We start from the raw sequence: 13,643 nt of genomic DNA, 5'->3' as shown, positions 1-13,643 counted from the left end.
ATCAGTGCAGTGCCACCACATGAAGGCGACCCTCTCCAGCACCAGATAATTGTGTCGAGACCCGCAAAAAAAACATGCAGTTACAGGTTTAAGGAAATCAGGCTCTTTAGTACACACTTCCATAAATTTGACCAAAACTGTGAAATTTTCAGCAGCTTCCATCAGATTCTTTGTTCTAGAATGTTTACATGTGTTTTAATTTTGCCGTATTTTTATCTTATTCATGCCATTTTCTTACCATCTGAATCAGGTTCAGAGAACTCTTGTAGTGAAGGAATTAATGAAAGCTTTAATTTACCTCTGGTCCGAGAATATTTCCCCAAAGCTGAATAAAAGAGTTTGGCGACAGCAACAAAAAAATGAGCATACGTCACCGGACAGAAAGGGTTAAATAGCAGTGAGTGAAAAAAAAAAAAAAATGAAACCTTTTTTCCAAACCCTGGTTTCTCCCCTGCGTGTCCAACACATTTCCTTAAAAAAATTCCGACTTGTTTCATGGAACAGTATCGGATCAGTTGCTCTAAATGTCACCCTTTTTAGTTAAGGTTCTCTGTCACACAACATAAACCTGAACACCCGGGGAAGTATTGTTGTTGAAGGCCAAGCAGGGATGAGTGTAATAAAACAGACTGAGACAGTGACATACATAGGTTTAAAAACAGACTGGTGACACAGAGTTGATTCTGGGAGAATCAGTTTGTTTTCATCTGATGGAGCTGGACACTCCTACAGGTTGAATATTTAGTCGGGGTTGCATGAAATAACGATGAACAGTAGTTACGAGGTAGGAATGAGTCTCCTTGGCTACTGATCAAATTAATCTTCAGTCAGACTACGCTTGGTCAGTAGCTGAACTTAAAAGGGTTAGGAATTTTTGGAAGATAAAACAGACCGAAAACTGAAGGCTAGAAATAATACGCCATGACTAATAAAAGGCAATGACAAAACAAACCGGCAAATATGAAGTACTGTGATCCCACCGACAAACTACACTCTCGCTGCTTTAACTTTACTTAAAACTTCTTTCTCTGTCTTCAGTGCTGGGTTGTTGCAAAAGATTAGCCCTAGAATATGATGATGTGACGTAAAAGTGATGTGGGAAGGGTGTAGAGACGTTGTATTGTCTTTTCCTGCAGCTGCACAATGACGAAGTTAAGGTGGAAATAGGTTAGTTAGCTCTTTTATAGGTGCGTTTTCTTTGGTTCTTCATTCAAGCTTATGCCAAAGACCTGTGTCCGTATTCTCTTAAGTCAAAGTAACTCCGTGGAACCACTTTCTTAACGTGCTAGTTTTGAATATCCTGCTTAATGTCCATTTTTTTACCTTCTTTGGTGTATATTCCTTAAATCGTTGTAATGTACTTTCCGTACATCAGTATCATCAATATATATATATATATATATATATATATATATATATATATGGAGCCTATATGGTAAAGTGTGCGTTTTCGTACGCTGAAGAACGAGGGTTCACGTCTCGCCAGGGTAATGAACTTTGGGAACGTTCTTCTGGCCACGTACTGCTTGGCGGACATCAGGGGTGCTGTGAGTGAACCAGAGTCGCATATTATAAAGTATTCTTGCATCCAGTCGGCTTGCGCGGGCCGATTACACTTGGTTCACAGACTACACACACATCCAAAGCCACTCCAACACTACAATTACACTTACAAGCACTTCTCACCCTACATACAATCTCTACCAGACAGCCTAAGCCACTTGGTAGAGATACTGTACATTGGCTGTATCGTCCCTACTTCGGTAGGGATAGGCCGGTCCTGCAGTGGACACTCAAACGGCTGATGAGATGATATATATATATATATATATATATATATATATATATATATGGTAAAATGCCCGCTGAGACCGCCACAGGACCTCCCACCTCACCACCCCCCACACCACCGCCGAGCCGCCACCCCACCACCACCCCAGGAGGACACACCGGTGAGGTTAGTGACCTCAGGCAAGAGGGTCATCGGGGCATCCCGAACCTGAGCCCCTATTCCCCGCAAGTGCCCCAACCCCAGGTGTTCAGACAACCTGAACTACTGCGCGGGCGGGGTAGTGACTGTCAGACCAGGGGTGGGACTGAAAAGAGGTCAGTCCCAAGTAATACCGTCTTGACGGTCTTGCTGCACCCTCTAGGGCAGGAAGAGGCCCAAGGGCAGGAAGAGGCCCAAGGCTACGGCCTTAAAAGAGAAATAGACACAGGCTATGGCCTGACAAAGTGTGTAAAGGGGAAGGTGACCCCAGGCTCCGGCCTTAACTCGCTGAGGAGAGAGAGTTGCCTGTGTGCATCCCTCTCCAGTTGTACTTTGGCTACGGCCAGAATACGGTCCAGGGTAAAGAGACCCTGCTACCGTACATGTAGCGCTACCCAATTACGGAAGCGGCGACTCGGGGCCGGCCTCTCGCCGGAGCAGACGGGTGATCCCTTTTCTCCGTTAGTCGTTTCCCGTATGGGCAGACACTCAGCTATGGCTGGGGCACGTACCAGGGTGGAGAATTCCCTGACGGTAGGATCTGTCCGTATTGGAGAGTGCGGCCCTTGGGCCCCTCACTCCGGCTTGTCCCCTACTGCGGGAGGAACACCACGTTGACGGCCTCTTGCCTCGGTGAAAGGGCAACCCCGATCACCCTACTGGTGTCCCTCGCACGCCGGGCAAGTTCACGGCACCAGCCAAAGTCCACACTAGGGGAAGTAGAGCCCCACCTCAGCCCAATGAACACACTCAGGGAACCACGAAGAGCGTGAGTCTCCCTCAAGCCTTTTTCCCTCCGGGGAGCCCTTCATCACCATCCAGGCTTCTTGGCCAAGCGGAGGCGTTAGAGTGGTGGCAAGGCCTGATTGCAGAGTTACCGCCCACACCCGGACGCTCCTTAGCACTGTTGGAGCCCTACTGGAGACGCTGCCGCAGCCCAGCCCTGACGGCGCCTCTCCCCCTGAGCACCTGCAGCCCCCGGACGCCCAGGCCTTCCACCACGGTCCCCAACAACGGCGACCTAGGCTCTCTCACGCCCCGGCAGCAAAGGAAGCAGGCCCGAATCCTCCGACTGTTCGGTCCTAGTCCTGAGGGCCCCCGATCAGGTCGAGGCCCCCAGACTACAGGGCCTCCCTGCACCCCACCAGCGCAGCCCTAGGAAGGAGCCGCCCCTCAGGTCGAGGCCCTAAGCAAGGGAGCCTCCCTGACAGTAAGTACCAGTGACTCAATTACCCAAGAAACAAGGGTAGAACAGTGACAGTGACAGTGACCCCTAATACAGTGACAGTGATCCAATGCACAGTGGCAGTGTCCAATAAAAGTTACATTAAACAGTGGTATCATAATAAGTCGTACGTAAACGTTAAACAGTTCAATTCCCCCTCTCAGAAAGGAAGCGGGGAGTTTTCTGTGGAATTGAAGGTAGGTGCGTGAGTGAGCCGAAAGGCAAGTGAAGTGCTCCCCTGCGACTAGGTGACCATGTCGGATGTCGCCATATGCACCCTTCTTCTATTATAGTAACATCTCCTCCACAGACTCCTGATCACAGTGAATACAAGTGAAAATCCCCCGTTTATTATTATCTACCAGTGACACTACAATTACTCTCAATTGACAACCGCAGTGAAGTGATACCTCTTCTAAGTAACAGTAACACGTATCCCTGACAGCCCTGTGCCTAGTGTAAAGTATATTGGATCCAGTTAGAAGTGTATTATTGTATCTCTGTTTTATTGTGTGTCAAATATTGTGTATGTAGCACTGTAAGGGATAGAATTTAAGCAATAGATGTGATTCGGTGTACTGTCTCTTTTTATGCCCTGTTCCTTTGTTCGTGCATTACATCCGGTCTAGCCAAAAGACCCCGTTCCAGTGCTCGTGTTTTTACGACGAGAAGTCGCCTTAAAAACACAGCATTACTCTGGTGGCAAGCGGTGGTCCTAGATCCAAGTAACGCACGGAGGAACACGAAAGGGAACTTACAATGGCAGCTAAACCGCACATCCAATTGCCGAGGTTCAACCCGGACCAGTGTGACATAGACGTATATTTGGACATGGTCAAACCCCTCCTGGACATAGGGTTTGATTCAGACAGAGAAAAGATCGCTGTCACTCTACCTAACTTGGGTAAAATAATCACTAGTGTTGCACCAAAAATCGTCCCAGAACTGTCATGGGACCAATTCTCACAAAGAGTGAGACAGGCTTTCACGCCATCAATAGGGCGAGTTGTCGCTCTTTCTCAACTCGACGCCCTCACCTACGACGGAAACCTGGATGACACATTCACCCGGGCTAGGTGCCTCATCAGCGCCGACTATCCTGAGGCACCACCCAATGCCCGGGATATCCATACATTCAATGCACTGTTGAGAATCCTCCCCAGCATAGTAAGGGAGCATTTCTCAATCTACGACCCGTCAGGGGACATGGAAAATGACCTACAACTCGTCCGACGTCTGCTCGCCGCCCGCCCCACACCACAGCCACTCCACGCGGTGGCACATTTTCCTACAAGGCAACAACCCCCTTCCAAACCTAAACTGCTGCCACATCAGCCAGCTACTGAGCCGCCCACAGTCCCTAGAGCTTACCCCCAAAAGAAGCGCTCAAACCCAAGGGAACAAGGAAACCTCATCACCATTAACCCCTGGGAATTCACGGCTTGCAGCCGCACCTGCCCTCTACACGACATTAGGGAACAGCTCAAAGCTACCAGGCGCAGAGGTTTTCAACAAGGGCGCAAGAAAGTCTCCTCCTTAGACGACGACGCCCAGGAAGACGACACACCGACGCACACCCTCTCGGGAACAGACGACGACGACCAAGAGGACACCACTCCACAGCAAATGGATTTTTAGGCCCGCCCCCGCACCTCTCCACGGTGGCGGGGGCCACCTCACACAACTACAGACCCCCTGTTTATGACAAAATCTGGCTAAACGGGGTCAAGGCACATCTACTAGTGGATACGGGAGCAGCCAGATCGTGCCTCTACTCCCACTTCTACTCCCGCCACATGGGTGCATTCGGCCCCCTCTTCCCCACCTCAGCCAACCTCGTCGATGCAGGGGACGGCCCCCTGCCTATCCATGGGGAAACTCGGGCCCTTCAGACCCACACCCATCAACAAATATCCACTAGCCACCCATTCATCATATTCGACTCAACATGCAGTCAATACGATGGATATTTAGGGCTGGACCTCCTCCAGAAATTACATGCCACCATTGACTGCCATCAACGCCGCCTCCACTTCAATCCAGCCCACCACAACCAACCAGCAGTGAGGACTAAGGAAGAAAAAAACAAAAAAAAACAACAACCAAGGCACACCAAAAACCCACACCCCCACACACTACCATCAGACACTCACCTGTCCCATACCACAGACACACCTACACCCTACCCAGCCCCTCACACCACTAGACTCCCATCACCACCACCCACCACTCATCATCTACATCCCTCCCCATCTTTTCCAGCCACTGTCGCCTCCTCTATCACCATTCCACCACATCATGAAGCTTGGGTAAAACTTAACAAACCTTCCTATACCTCCGTTCTCTTCTCACCATCCATCCCCACCGGACCAATCTCCTCCTGTCTAGTAAGCCCTACCTTCCTTCCCCCACATGCCCAAGAAATCCGTGTCGCCAACCTCGCTACCACACCACTAACCTTACCAAGAGGACTCCTCATCGGCAACACTGAAGAAGCCGAACCATGCCAAACGCCACCCCCAGACCCGCCCACCCTACCCACCCTACCATCACACCTATCCCCAGCCCAAACCAACAGCCTCCGACAACTCCTCCTGGATTTTCAAGATCTATTCTCCTCAGGCCCGACCGACCTTGGTCATACCACCTATCTCAGCCATGAGATACACACAACAAGACCTCCAATTCGCCAACCATTACGATGGAAAAATCCTAAGCAACGAGAGGAAGAAGACCAGCAGGTCCAGGACATGCTAGATGCCGGCGTTATCTCCAACTCTACTAGCCCATGGTCCTCTCCGGTGGTACTCGTAAGAAAAAAAGACGGGATAATGCGCTTTTGCGTTGATTACCGCCGAGTAAATGATGTCACAGTCAAAGACGCCACTCCCCTGCCACGTATCGACGACTCACTAGACTCCTTACATGGCTCGACATGGTTCTCCACCTTAGATCTACAGTCGGGGTACTGTCAAGTCCCTGTGCATCCCGACGACAAACACGAAACCGCCTTTTCCACATCCAACGGCAAACATTACGAGTTCAATGTCCTCCCTTTCGGACTCTGCAACGCTCCTGCCACATTCTCCCGTTTAATGGAGTCAGTCCTTAGCGGTTTAACTTGGGAGACTTGCTTAGCATACCTCGACGACGTCATTGTTTTCAGTCGTACATGGGCCGACCACCTTCACCGCCTCAAGCAAGTGTTTCACCGCATACGTCAAGCAGGACTTAAACTGAAACCTACGAAATATGTGTTAGCAGAGAGATCAGTTTCCTTCTTAGGGCATCTAATTAATGCAGAGGGCATCTCACCAGACCCAGAAAAGCTTCGAGCCATCGCAGACATCCCACTCCCCCGCGACGTGCACGAAGTCAGAGCATTTCTGGGGTTGACATCATATTACAGGCGATTCGTCAAAGGATTTGCTGACATCGCAAAACCCCTCCATGAACTAACAAAAAAGGGCAAACCTTTTTTATGGACCGAGACAAGACAAACGGCCTTCACCACCCTGAAATCAAAATTAACCACCTCGCCAGTAGTCGTGTTCCCAGACTACAATCTTCCCTTCCGTCTCTATACCGATGTGTCCCTCATCGCCATAGGAGCTGTCCTTGCGCAGGTACAAAATGGGAAGGAACACATCATCGCCTGTGCCAGTCGCACCCTTAACACGGCAGAGCGGAACTACGCGGCCACAAAACGTGAGTGTCTAGGGATCATCTGGTCCCTTGAGTACTTCAAATCCTACATCTCGGGCACCCACGTAGTAGTCATTACCGATCATCAATCCCTACAATGGCTACGACAGTCAAATACAAATAACGCCCAACTGATACGCTGGCGGGAAACCCTCGAAGAATACGACTTCGAAATTGCGTACCGACCAGGCAAGCTACACACCAACGCTGATGCCCTATCCCGTCTCCCAATCAACACCATCAAAGAAGAACCCGACCTGGTTAAAATGTGGTTTGACAAACAACGCCCCACTTGGATTCCACAGACCACATTTAACAAACTCCACCCACATGGCGAACATCTTTTTGACCCAAACGGACACATTGTCCTCAGCCCAGCCACGGCCCACGACACCATGCTCCACCTCCATGCCCACAACGCCATCCACCTAGGAACTAAGAAGCTGCTACAGATATTTAACGATATGTACTGGACTCCCAACCCATCCACCATCGCAAAGAAGATCATACAATCATGCCGAGCATGCGCTCTTGGCAAAGATATCACCTGAACACCAGGCCCTACAGGAAAAGTCATTGCACAAAAACCGTGGCAACTTCTCTCCCTAGACGTCGTCGGCCCCCTCACACCAAAATCCGGCTATAAGTACATAATTACCTTCGTGGATGTGTACTCTAAATTCATCATCGCCTGCCCAGCCAAGGACCACACTGCACCGTCAATCGCCGACGCCCTCACCCGACATGTTTTCCCTTATTTCGGGATTCCCCAGGCCATCCATTCGGACAATGCCCCTGAATTTACGGGGAAAATATGGGAAGAACTTGCCAACATCTTTGGATACAGCATCTCCCTCTCATCTCCCTACTGGCCCCAAGGCAACAGCGTATGCGAAAGAAGCCACTGCTCCCTGATGAACCAAGTCCGCACGCACATTACGCAAACAGGAAATGAAGACTGGCCTGCACACGTAAAGATCGTACAATGGGGGTTAAACACGTGCCCAAGGGAAGATGGAATAACCCCGCACGAGAGAGTGTTCGGGGAACCACCCCTACTCCTACCCCTCCGCCACCACCTACAACCGCCCACTCCACCCTCCAGCACCGACCCTCTCCACCACCTCAAACGCTGCCACCACCACCTACACTCAAAGCAGGACCTAGCACCTGACACAACCCACTCCAACCCATACACACCTGGCCAATCTGTGGTGGTTGCAAACCTCCCTAACCCACCGAAGACCGCCCCCCGATTCAATCGACCTTACAAAATTGTGCGGGTGCCTAATCCTTATCAAGTCACCGTGGATCAACAAGGGCAACACCGCACATACAGAAACCGCTACGTGCGTCCCTTCAACCCACCCTCCACCGCCCACCCCCGCACTAAGCCTACCTCCACCCAGGCCCGCACACCTGGCCACCCTGACCTTCCTCAACTTCACCCCCCAAACTCCTACTACTACTCCTTCTCCCCCCCCTCCTCACACTCTCCGCCTACCAGCTCTCCACCAAGCACACCATCACCGCAACCACCTACCACCGCCCCTACTTCGCAACCAGAAACTCACCCACCAAACACCCATCCACCCACCACCCCCCAGTCTACCCCACCCAGGCCGCCCTCGCCACCACAACCGCCCACCTCCCCCGAGAATCACGCCAACCCCACAACCACCACCGACCTCCCCCATGACCACTCCCATTATACACGTCACACCACACCACCAACCATCCACCCACCTCACCACCGTACACCCTCACCGCCACCACGCAATCAACCAGCCTCACCACCCACACCCACCATAACCACGACCACCACCAGATCAGGACGACTCTCACGCCCACCCACGAGATACACCCAGACACCACCACCCAACACCCACTTATCCCAAAATCCACCATCACCACCCACCCGCAATACCTCCCCCATAACCCTACCCCTCCACCAAGCACGTTGGAACTTTCCTAACTCCCAATTCCCCAAAGTACAACGCTCCTCCCACCACATTAGCCCAAATAAAAGCACCAACCTCCCATCACTCTCCAGCATTCAAATCTCATCTCCCCACCAGGCACCATTCCCCGAGATGAAGATAACCAGGATCCGATGGCAACCTCACAACCACCCACCAACCAGAATCAGAGGCACCCACCACCTGCTATGCCTCCTACGCCAGACCAACCAGCCGTCCTCCCTCCACTTCACGCTCTGCCCCCACCAGGAGCCCAATCAATTCACCACGCACTGGGTCAGCTTCACCCAACACCTGACCCCGGCCTACCAGACAGCCACCTCCAACACCTACCACCTCCAGTCACGGGGCTGTGACTTCAACGACGCGGAGGGTGGTAAAATGCCCGCCGAGACCGCCACAGGACCTCCCACCTCACCACCCCCCACACCACCACCGAGCCGCCACCCCACCACCACCCCAGGAGGACACACCGGTGAGGTTAGTGACCTCGGGCAAGAGGGTCATCGGGGCATCCCGAACCTGAGCCCCTATTCCCCGCAAGTGCCCCAACCCCAGGTGTTCAGACAACCTGAACTACTGTGCGGGCGGGGTAGTGACCGTCAAACCAGGGGTGGGACTGAAAAGAGGTCAGTCCCAAGTAATACCGTCTTGACGGTCTTGCTACACCCTCTAGGGCAGGAAGAGGCCCAAGGGCAGGAAGAGGCCCAAGGCTACGGCCTTAAAAGAGAAATAGACACAGGCTACGGCCTGACAAAGTGTGTAAAGGGGAAGGTGACCCCAGGCTCCGGCCTTAACACGCTGAGGAGAGAGAGTTGCCTGTGTGCATCCCTCTCCAGTTGTACTTTGGCTACGGCCAGAATACGGTCCAGGGTAGAGAGACCCTGCTACAGTACGTGTAGCGCTACCCAATTACAGAAGCGGCGACTCGGGGCCGGCCTCTCGCCGGAGCAGACGGGTGATCCCGTTTCTCCGTTAGTCGTTTCCCGTACGGGCAGACACTCAGCTACGGCTGGGGCACGTACCAGGGTGGAGAATTCCCTGACGGTAGGATCTGTCCGTATTGGAGAGTGTGCGGCCCTTGGGCCCCTCACTCCAGCTTGTCCCCTACTGCGGGAGGAACACCACGTTGACGGCCTCTTGCCTCGGTGAAAGGGTGACCCCGATCACCCTACTGGTGTCAGTCGCACGCCGGGCAAGTTCACGGCACCAGCTGAAGTCCACACTAGGGGAAGTAGAGCCCCACCTCAGCCCAATGAACACACTCAGGGAACCACGAAGAGCGTGAGTCTCCCTCAAGCCTTTTTCCCTCCGGGGAGCTCTTCGTCGCCATCCAGGCTTCTTGGCCAAGCGGAGGCGTTAGAGTGGTGGCAAGGCCCGATTGCGGAGTTACCGCCCACACCCGGACGCTCCTTAGCACTGTTGGAGCCCTACCGGAGACGCTGCCGCAGCCCAGCCCTGATGGCGCCTCTCCCCCTGAGCACCTGCAGCCCCCGGACGCCCAGGCCTTCCACCACGGTCCCCAACAACGGCGACCTAGGCTCTCTCACGCCCCGGCAGCAGAGGAAGCAGGCCCGAATCCTCCGACTGTTCGGTCCTAGTCCCGAGGGCCCCCGATCAGGTCGAGGCCCCCAGACTACAGGGCCTCCCTGCACCCCACCAGCGCGGCCCTAGGAAGGAGCCGCCCCTCAGGTCGAGGCCCTAAGCAAGGGAGCCTCCCTGACAGTAAGTACCAGTGACTCAATTACCCAAGAAACAAGGGTAGAACAGTGACAGTGACAGTGACCCCTAATACAGTGACAGTGATCCAATGCACAGTGGCAGTGTCCAATAAAAGTTACATTAACCCTTTAACCGCGGGTATTGTTTTGGTCTGACTGTCCTCTCCCGCGGGGGTTTCAGCCTAATGTAAACAAACCTTTAAACCTTAATAACTCTGCACAGAATAAAGCTAGAGAAAAAAAATAATGTACCATTAGAAAGTACTAACCTTCAGCTTTCCATTGATGTAGGTTTCATGACTTTGTTGACTTTCACAGGACGGGCAGTGCCGTTAGAAGTGAAGGGTGTAAAATCACTATTTTTCGCTCACACACCATTACCTTCGCTCATACACCATTACCAAATGCCAACCTCATTCTGATAATAATACTATAAACATATATGAACACTGCACATACGATAAACACCCACTCTGTGTTCACTGAGGCAGGTAAAAGGCACTGTAATTACCTGCACTTCACTGCCACATCAGCGGTGTTGTAATCACTATTTTTCGCTCACACACCATTACCAAATGCCAACCTCATTCTGATAATAATACTATAAACATATATGAACACTGCACATACGATAAACACCCACTCTGTGTTCACTGAGGCAGGTAAAAGGCACTGTAATTGCCCGCACTTCACTACCACATCAGCGGTGTTGTAATCACTATTTTTCGCTCACACACCATTACCAAATGCCAATCACATTCTGATAATAATACTGTAAACATATATGAACACTGCACATACGATAAACACCCGCTCTGTGTTCACTGAGACAGGTAAAAGGCACTGTAATTGCCTGCACTTCACTGCCACATCAGCATGTGTTGTCACTCACACAGCTGGACAGATACTGATGCGTGCTTGGTCAGGGGTGGGGTGGGAAGCCCAGGGGGTGGGAGGTGGGGCCCCAGGGGGGGGAAGAGGGAGGTGGGGGTCAGCTGGAGTGAAAGAACTTAACCCGCCCCGTCCCGACCACTTTTTCACCACTGGTACCCCCCAATCCCGACCATTTTTGGACCCAATTTTTTTTTGCTAAAACTTTCGCTTTTGGTCAGAAACAATGGTCAGTCACGAAGAAAGTGTTCACCGGGGTCCATAAGTTGCCTAAACAGGTATACCTTCGTCACACCTGGTACCGTGTTCTCTGTAGGTGGTCTGAGGCTCTCACGTTTTCTATGGTATTATAAGTCTGGGAAACCAATGAAAGTAAGTAGATATGTATTTATTACAAATATAAAAACATGTGAGACAAGAGTAAATTGGATTTTATACAAAAATAGAGCAGAAATAAGCATTGTACCATCGTGCGAACTGAGAAAAATCAGGCAGACTGGTCACAATGAATCGCTAACATTCCTGAATCATGATACATATCATTTTTTCTACTTACATAATACATCTCCAATAACATTATACCATTTTACATTTTACTGAACTGTTTTTACGTATTCACAGGCCTTTCGATAACATTTAGCGTAATGTTAGCGCTTACTTACGTAGTGAATGAACTCGCTGTGACTGTTGTTTCAACTCGTATTGTTTTTTTTCCACTTACATAATACTTTCCTAATAACATTATACACTTTTCCACTTTAGAGAACTGTTTTGAGATAGTTTCAGGCCTTACGATAATCTTTAGCATAATAATAGCGCATAATAACACAGAGGGTGAAGCCGCTATGACTATTATTTCAAATTACAACCTATTTTTGTACTTATATAATACTTCTCCACTAACATTACACATGTTTCCACTTGATATAATTGCTATCACATAATTGGAGACCTTACTATTCTCCTGAGCGTCATATTATCGCATATTTACACAGTGAGTGTTATGGCGATATCATTTGTTTCATCTGACACTAGTATTCAACTTATAAATTACTTTCCTACTAACATTATACCCTTTTCCACTTTATATCATTCCTATAACATACTTACAGACCAGAATGTTCTACTGAGCGTAATATTTTCGCAGATTTACACAGTGGGTGTACTCGTAACATCAATTGTTACAACTTACACTATTTTTCAACTTATACATTACTTTCCTCCTAACATTACACCCGTTTCCACTTTATATTCTTGCTATCACATATTTTCTGACCAGAGTGTTATACTGAGCGTCATATTTTCGCAGATTTATACAGTGGGTGTAGTTTTGATATCACTTCCTTCAACTTACACTATTTCTCAACTTATACATTACTTTCCTGCAAACATTACACCCGTTTCAAGTTTATATAAGACTTAGCACATACTGACTGGCCTTACCATTATACTGAGCGTCATATCGCCATCCCAAACAGTTTCAGTAGTGTAGGAAGTTATGGTACTCTATGAAACATGGCTGAAGGCACAACGCAACATTGGTGGTGGTAGGGGAGGTGGAGAGCAGCGCCTTTCATCACTCGCACTTCTCTTCCCTCTCCCTTTTCCTTTACCCTTTCCCTTCCCTGTCCTTCCTTTCCCCACATCCTGGGGCTGTGGGGAGGAAGTTTGGGAATATTGTATGGCGAAAGACGTGCTGGGGAGTGGCTCCACCTCCTCTCCCCTAGGCCTACGTGCACCACGTGCTCGTGCTGCCTCCCTCACACCACTTTCCCTTTCACCCCGCACTCCCACCACACCACTTTCCCTATCACCCTTCGCTCCCGCCACACCACTTTCCATTTCACCCCGCACTCCCACCACACCACTTTCGCCTTCCCCAGAGAAAACACTAGGCCATACTTTATTTGCCTTCTCGCCCCACCTTCTGATCCTCGGGGTGAGATTTTTTCCTTCCCCAACCACGAGGCAACATCACATCCTAAGCCGCCGTCATCGTCATCGTCCCCATCCTCGTCCTCATCAGAATCTCTCTCTAGGGGATGGAGAGAGGTCCATGCAGGTGTTTTGGGTGCAGGCTGGCCTTCTCTTGCCTTACGATAGGTGACATACCGCTTTTTCCAGGGCGAAGG

Source organism: Coenobita brevimanus, chromosome 44 (genome assembly GCF_032717465.1).
Source record: "Coenobita brevimanus isolate Jiangsu-jjx chromosome 44, ASM3271746v2, whole genome shotgun sequence".
Lineage (NCBI taxonomy): Eukaryota > Metazoa > Arthropoda > Malacostraca > Decapoda > Coenobitidae > Coenobita > Coenobita brevimanus.
This window is presented reverse-complemented; position numbering follows the sequence as displayed.